The following is a 7,256-nucleotide window of genomic DNA, read 5'->3' as shown; positions in this document are numbered from 1 at the left end:
TCATGCAGTCTCAAGTAGACTCCTGGTTTCTGATACACTAGGAGAGCCCCTCCATCACATCAGGACAACCTGAAGCTGTTCCATGGCAAAATGTAACAAATGTTCCAAGTATTCTGATTTCTTCTAATTAGAGAACAGCAACTAACTTCAGAATATATTCTCTTTAGATTCCTTTGTGGTCTCAGCTCTTGTATACTTAAATAAATAAAGTGTAGTTGGGCTTACCCTGTTTTTTTCCTACTGCGTAAAGTGGGATGTAGATGCAAATTGGAATGATGTAAACTTCTGTATCACACCTATGCAGCCTTCCTGACTTAGAGACCTTTTTGCTGAGCAATAAGGAGATTGGTTTGTCATTGAGTGATATGAACAAAACTTTGGTTTATACCCAAGTCAAATTGGATGTGGAGGGAAGAATGTCATTTACCTCTGTGTGGCCAAGTGTCAGAGGGTATTTTTAGGAGACAGCCCATGGCAGATATTTACAGGCACATATGAAAGGAAGAGACTGTGTGTTGAAGCACTTAAAGGAATTAGTCCAGGGCAAAAATGCATTATTAAACTAGAATTATTTCAGAGTGACTAGAAGGAGTAAAGTACTAGGGTCAATGACAAACACGATTTCCAGGACATGGAATATGAAAACCAGTGGTAGTTGTTTGCACAGTAAAATATTTTGGTAAATATGTCACAATATATACATGTATCAAAACATCCTATTGTACATCTTGAAAATGAAAGTGTTAGTTGCTCAGTCATGTCCGAATCTTTGCAACCCATAGACTGTATCGCATCAGGCTCCTCTGTCCATGGAATTTTCCAGGCAAGAATACTGGAGTGAGTTGCCATTCCCTTCTCCAGGGGATCTTCCTGACCCAGGAATTGAACCCCAGGTCTCCTGCATTGTAGTCAGATTCTTTACAGTCTGAACCTTTTACAATATTATGTCATTGATATCTCAATAAAGCTAGAAAAAAACTTATTCTCTATTTTTGTTGGAAAACATGTGCACCTGCCTCCAGAAGAATGTCTATTGTGTTCACACTGTTCCAGAAGATTTAATGGAATGGGATAATCGCCAGAATGAGGACAATGAAATGGATCAGTCACAAAAAGCTGTCCTATATGACAAGATGAAGTCTAAGTTATCCCATTTTCTAGTCATTTGGGAACATCTTTAAATGAAATGGGCTTCCCTGGTGGCTCAGCGGTTAAAGCGTCTGCCTGGAATGCAGGAGACCTGGGTTCAATCCCTGGGTTGGGAAGATCCCCTGGAGAAGGAAATGGCAACCCACTCCTAGTATTCTTGCCTGGAGAATCCCATGGAGGGAGGAGCCTGGTAGGCTACAGTCCATGGGGTCCCAAAGAGTTGGACACGACTGAGCGATTTCACTTTCACTTTAAATGAAATAATTTTCACATTGTTTTTTAATCATTTTATTTAACCTGATTTATTTTTTCTTTTGGACTTTCAATTTTGTGCTGTGGTATAGCCAATGTGATAGTTTTGAGAGAGTCAATTCCTAGGCAGGTTGATAAGAAGTCTGGGGGTCCCTAAAGAGAGAGGGATCTTGAATTCTCAAGGAGGAGGAAAGATAACTGATAAAGGATGGTTACAGTCCACAATTGGATGATTACTAATTTCTGAAAAGGCTCAATGGAAAATTTTCCAAAGCCTTCAGTTCAGTTCAGTTCAGCCACTCAGTTGTGTCCGACTTTTTGCAACCCCATGAATCACAGCACGCCAGGCCTCCCTGTCCATCACAAACTCCCGGAGTTCACTCAGACTCACGTCCATCGAGTCAGTGATGCCATCCAGCCATCTCATCCTCTGTCGTCCCCTTCTCCTTCTGCCCCCAATCCCTCCCAGCATCAGAATCTTTTCCAATGAGTCAGCTCTTTGCATGAGGTGGCCAAAGTACTGGAGTTTCAGCTTCAGCATCATTCCCTCCAAAGAAATCCCAGGGCTGATCTCCTTCAGAATGGACTGGTTGGATCTCCTTGCAGTCCAAGGGACTCTCAAGAGTCTTCTCCAACACCACAGTTCAAAAGCATGAATTCTTCGGCGCTCAGCTTTCTTCACAGTCCAACTCTCACATCCATACATGACCACTGGAAAAACCATAGTCTTGACTAGACGGACCTTTGTTGGCAAAGTAATGTCTCTGCTTTTGAATATGTTAAGTTGGTCATAACTTTCCTTCCAGGGAGTAGGCGTCTTTTAATTTCATGGCTGCAGTCATCATCTGCAGTGATTTTGGAGTCCAAAAAAATAAAGTCTGACACTGTTTCCACTGTTTCCCCATCTATTTCCCATGAAGTGATGGGACCAGATGCCATGATCTTCGTTTTCTGAATGTTGAGCTTTAAGCCAACTTTTCACTCTCTTTCACTTTCATCAAGAGGCGTTTTAGTTCCTCTTCACTTTCTGCCATAAGGGTGGTGTCATCTGCATATCTGAGGTTATTGATATTTCTCCCAGCAATCTTGATTCCAGCTTGTGTGAATTAGCTAATTATGTAACTCAGCTCTCAGCTTTTCAACAGGCATTAATGGAACTTCAGGAGGTGACTCCTGACCCAGCCTCTGAGTCAAGCAAGCCTCTATTTGAACCAGGAACAGAGGTCCTGATAAAAACATTGGGATCTGGGGGCAATCTTTTGAGCCCGTCTGGGAAGGCCCTTACCAGGTTATTCTTTCTTCTCCCACAGCTGTCAAAGTGCCAGGAATTGATTCATGGGTGCATCACATTCTTGTTAAGAGGCGGCACTCTGACCAGAACTAAGTGACATCATTTTATGTCTTTACTTTGTATGCTCTGACTGTACTTTTCAGGTGGGCCTGATAATCTATGTGTGCTTACTTCTGCTGACTCCAGAGGTCCTGAGTCTGCCATTTGACCCTCAAGAAAATGCCTTCCTGTCCTGGGCTCACTCCTACACTGCATTCCACAATCGGTCTAACTGCTGGGTCTGCCGAGCACTCCCCTCCTCATCAAGTGGAAGACTTCCCATGGTGGGTTTCTCCACTTCAAGGAAAGGACTTTCAACTCTGTGATCACATCTAACAATCCTAAGATGGACTGATTTAACTATGGACATAATGTGACTTTTAATTTTGATTTTAACTTGGTTTAATGACTATTTTGGCTTACATCTGTAACTGTATAATGGGATTTGTTTCTGTCTGAAAGCTTTTAAGTTACAAATGGTTGTCCAAACTCCTACAAGTGCCACAGCCTCCTCCAACTATTACTTGGGGTTCCTGGATCAGAGACCTTCAATATGAGGGTTAGGAGACTAGTTTGCCTCAGCAATTTAGGGACCATGCCCCTAAACAGCAGGAAGTAGTTATAGAACAAAAATGACATTCCTTTCCCTTGGCAACATAATTCTCCTAAAAGAAAAGAGGGGAATGAGAGAGTCAATTTCTAGGCAGGTTGATAAGAAGTCCGGGGGTCCTCAAGGAGAGAGGGATCTGGATTAATTCTCAAGGAGGAGGAAAGGACAAAGTTTTTTTTTTCCCCTCTACATTCCTTAGGATTATACAACAATAATGTATCCTTCTTGAGAACAGTCTCTGGAAAAAAACTTCTGGCTAATCCTGTTATCTAAAACGTAAATTATGGGAGTGGGTCTAGTAAGGTCTTTACAATCTCCAGACATTCTTTTGATTCACTGTAATAACTAATTCTTTCTTCAACTTAAGTCTGAATTTGGCAATAAGGAGTTCATGATCTGAGCCACAGTCATCTCTTGTTTTTGCTGACTGTATAGAGCTTCTCCATCTTTGGCTGCAAAGAATATAATCAATCTGATTTGGGTTTTGCCCTTCTGGTGATGTCCATGTGTAGAGTCTTCTTTTGTGTTGTTGGAAGAGGGTGTGTGCTATGACCAGTGCATTCTCTTGGCAAAACTCTATTAGCCTTTGCCCTGCTTCATTCTGTACTCCAAGGCCAAATTTGTCTGTTACCCCAGGTGTTTCTTGACTTCCTACTTTTGCATTCCAGTCCTCTATAATGAAAAGGACATCTTTTTTGGGTGTTAGTTCTAAAAGGTCTTGTAGGTCTTCATGGAACAGTTCAACTTCAGCTTCTTCAGCGTTACTGGTTGGGGTATAGGCTTGGATTACCGTGATATTGAATGGTTTGCCTTGGAAACGAAGAGAGATCATTCTGTCCTTTTTGAGATTCCATCCATACACTGCATTTCTGACTCTTTTGTTGACCATGATGGCTACTCCATTTCTTCTAAGGGATTCCTGCCCACAGTAGTAGATATAATGGTTATCTGAGTTAAATTCACCCATTCCAGTCCATTTTAGTTCACTGATTCCTAGAATGTTGACGTTCACTCTTGCCATCTCCTTTTTGACCACTTCCAATTTGCCTTGATTCAAGGACCTGACATTCCAGGTTCCTATGCAATACTGCTCTTTACAGCATCGGACCTTGCTTCTATCACCAGTCACATCCACAGCTGGGTATTTTTTTTGCTTTGGCGCCATCCCTTGATTCTTTCTGGAGTTATATCTCCACTGATCTCCAGTAGCATATTGGGCACCTACTGACCTGGGGAGTTCCCCTTTCAGTACCCTATCATTTTGCCTTTTCATACTGTTCATGGGGTACCCAAGGCAAGAAAACTGAAGTGGTTTGCCATTCCTTTCTCCAGTGGACCACATTCTGTCAGACCTTTCCCCCATGACCCTCCTGTCTTGGGTGGCCCCACATGGCATGGCTTACTTTCATTGAGTTAGACAAGGCTGTGGTCCATGTGATCAGATTGACTAGTTTTCTGTGACTATGGTTTCAGTGTGTCTGCCCTCTGATCCCCTCTCGCAACACCTACTGTCTTACTTGGGTTTCTCTTACCTTGGACGTGGGGTATCTCTTCAGGGCTGCTCCAGCAAAGTGCAGCCACTGCTCCTTACCTTGGACGAGGGTTATTGCCTCACGGCCACCCCTCCTGACCTTGAACGTGGAGTAGCTCCTCTCGGTCCTCCTTTGCCCATGCAGCTGCTGCTCCTTGGACGTGGGGTTGCTCCTCTCAGCTGCCTCCTCTGACCTCAGACATGGGGTAGCTCCTCTCGGCCACTCTTGTGTTGACAGAGCCTGGTACTCTTGGTGGCCGCCTCTGACCTTGGGGGAGGGGTAGCTCCTCTCAGCCATGATTCTGCATGGTCCATCTCAGCCGGTGTGCTTGATTATATTCTTTGCAGCCAAAGATGGAGAAGCTCTATACAGTCAGCAAAAACAAGACCAGGAGCTGACTGTGGCTCAGATCATGAACTCCTTATTGCCAAATTCAGTTGAAGAAAGTGGGGAAAACCACTAGACCATTCAGGTATGACTTAAATCAAATCCCTTATGATTATACAGTGGAAGTGAGAAATAGATTTAAGGGACTAGATCTGATAGACAGAGTGCATGATGAACTATGGATGGAGGTTTGTGACATTGTACAGGAGATGGGGATCAAGACCATCCCCATGGAAAAGAAATGCAAAGAAGCAACATGGCTCTCTGAGGAGGCCTTACAAATAGCTGTGAAAAGAAGAGAAGTGAAAAGAAAAAGAGAAAAGGAAAGATATACCCATTTGAATGCAGTGTTTCAAAGAATAGCAAGGAGAGATAAGAAAGGCTTCCTCAGCGATCAATGCAAAGAAAACAACAGAATGGGAAAGACTAGAGATCTCTTCAAGAAAATTAGAGATACCAAGGGAACATTTCATGCAAAGATGGTCTCATAAAGGACAGAAATGGTATGGACCTAACAGAAGCAGAAGATATTAAGAAGAGGTGGCAAGAATACACAGAAGAACTGTACAAAAAAGATCTGCATGACCAATATAGTCACGATGATGTGATCACTCACTTAGAGCCAGACATCTTGGAATGTGAAGTCAAGTGGGCCTTAGAAAGCATCACTATGAACAAAGCTAGTGGAGGTGGTGGAATTCCAGTTGAGCTATTTCAAATCCTGAAAGATGGTGCTGTGAATGTGCTGCACTCAATATTCCAGTAAATATGGAAAACTCAGCAGTGGCCACAGGATGGGTAAAGGTCAGTTTTCATTCCAATCCCAAAGAAAGGCAATGCCAAAGAATGCTCAAACAACCACACAATTGCACTCATCTCATACGCTAGTAAAGTAATGCTCAAAATTCTCCAAGCCAGGCTTCAGCAATACGTGAACTGTGAACTTCCAGATGTTCAAGCTGGTTTTAGAAAAGGCAGAGGAACCAGAGATCAAATTGCCAACATCCACTGGATCATCAAAAAAGCAAGAGAGTTCCAGAAAAACATCTATTTCTGCTTTATTGACTATGCCAAAGCCTTCGACTGTATGGACCACAATAAACTGTGGAAAATTCTTCAAGAGATGGGAATACCAGACCACCTGATCTGCCCCTTGAGAAACCTATATGCAGGTCAGGAAGCAACAGTTAGAACTGGACATGGAACTACAGAATGGTTCCAAATAGGAAAAGGAGTACATCAAGGCTGTATGTTGTCACCCTACTTATTTAACTTATATGCAGAGTACATCTGGTCCCATCACTTCATGGGAAATAGATGGGGAAACAGTGGAAACAGTGTCAGACTTTATTTTTTTGGGCTCCAAAATCACTGCAAATGGTGACTGCAGCCATGAAATTAAAAGACGCTTACTCCTTGGAAGGAAAGTTATGACCAACCTAGATAGTATATTGAAAAGCAGAGACATTACTTTGCCAACAAAGGTCCATCTAGTCAAGGCTATGGTTTTTCCAGTGGTCATGTATGGATGTGAGTGTTGGACTGTGAAGAAAGCTGAGGGCTGAAGAATTGATGCTTTTGAACTGTGGTGTTGGAGAAGACTCTTGAGAGTCCCTTGGACTGCAAGGAGATCCAACCAGTCCATTCTGAAGGAGATCATCCCTGGGATTTCTTTGGAAGGAATGATGCTAAAGCTGAAACTCCAAATTTGGCCACCTCATGTGAAGAGTTGAATCACTGAAAAAGACTGATGCTGGTAGGAATTGGTGGCAGGAGGAGAAGGGGACGACAGAGGATGAGATGGCTGGATGGCATCACCGACTCAATGGATGTGAGTCTGAGTGAACTCTGGGAGATGGTGATGGACAGGGAGGCCTGGCGTGCTGCGATTCATGGGGTTGCAAAGAGTTGGACACAACTGAGCGACTGAAATGAACTGAACTGAACTGAGAGTACATCATGAGAAACACTGGGCTGGAAGAAACACAAGCTGGAA

At 43.1% G+C, this 7,256-nt stretch overlaps 1 non-coding gene across 1 annotated transcript; it reads left to right on the top strand.

Annotated features, from left to right (window-relative positions):
• Positions 1-1,193: 1,193 nt before the first annotated feature.
• On the top strand, positions 1,194-1,265 carry TRNAS-GGA (transfer RNA serine (anticodon GGA)). Its single transcript has one exon. It is a non-coding gene; the product is annotated as a tRNA-Ser (tRNA).
• The last annotated feature ends 5,991 nt before the right edge of the window (positions 1,266-7,256 follow it).

This window comes from Bubalus kerabau, chromosome 1 (assembly GCF_029407905.1).
Source record: "Bubalus kerabau isolate K-KA32 ecotype Philippines breed swamp buffalo chromosome 1, PCC_UOA_SB_1v2, whole genome shotgun sequence".
Classification (NCBI taxonomy): Eukaryota; Metazoa; Chordata; class Mammalia; order Artiodactyla; family Bovidae; genus Bubalus; species Bubalus kerabau.
Note: the sequence above shows the minus strand (reverse complement) of the source record. Positions and strands in the feature narration are given on the sequence as shown.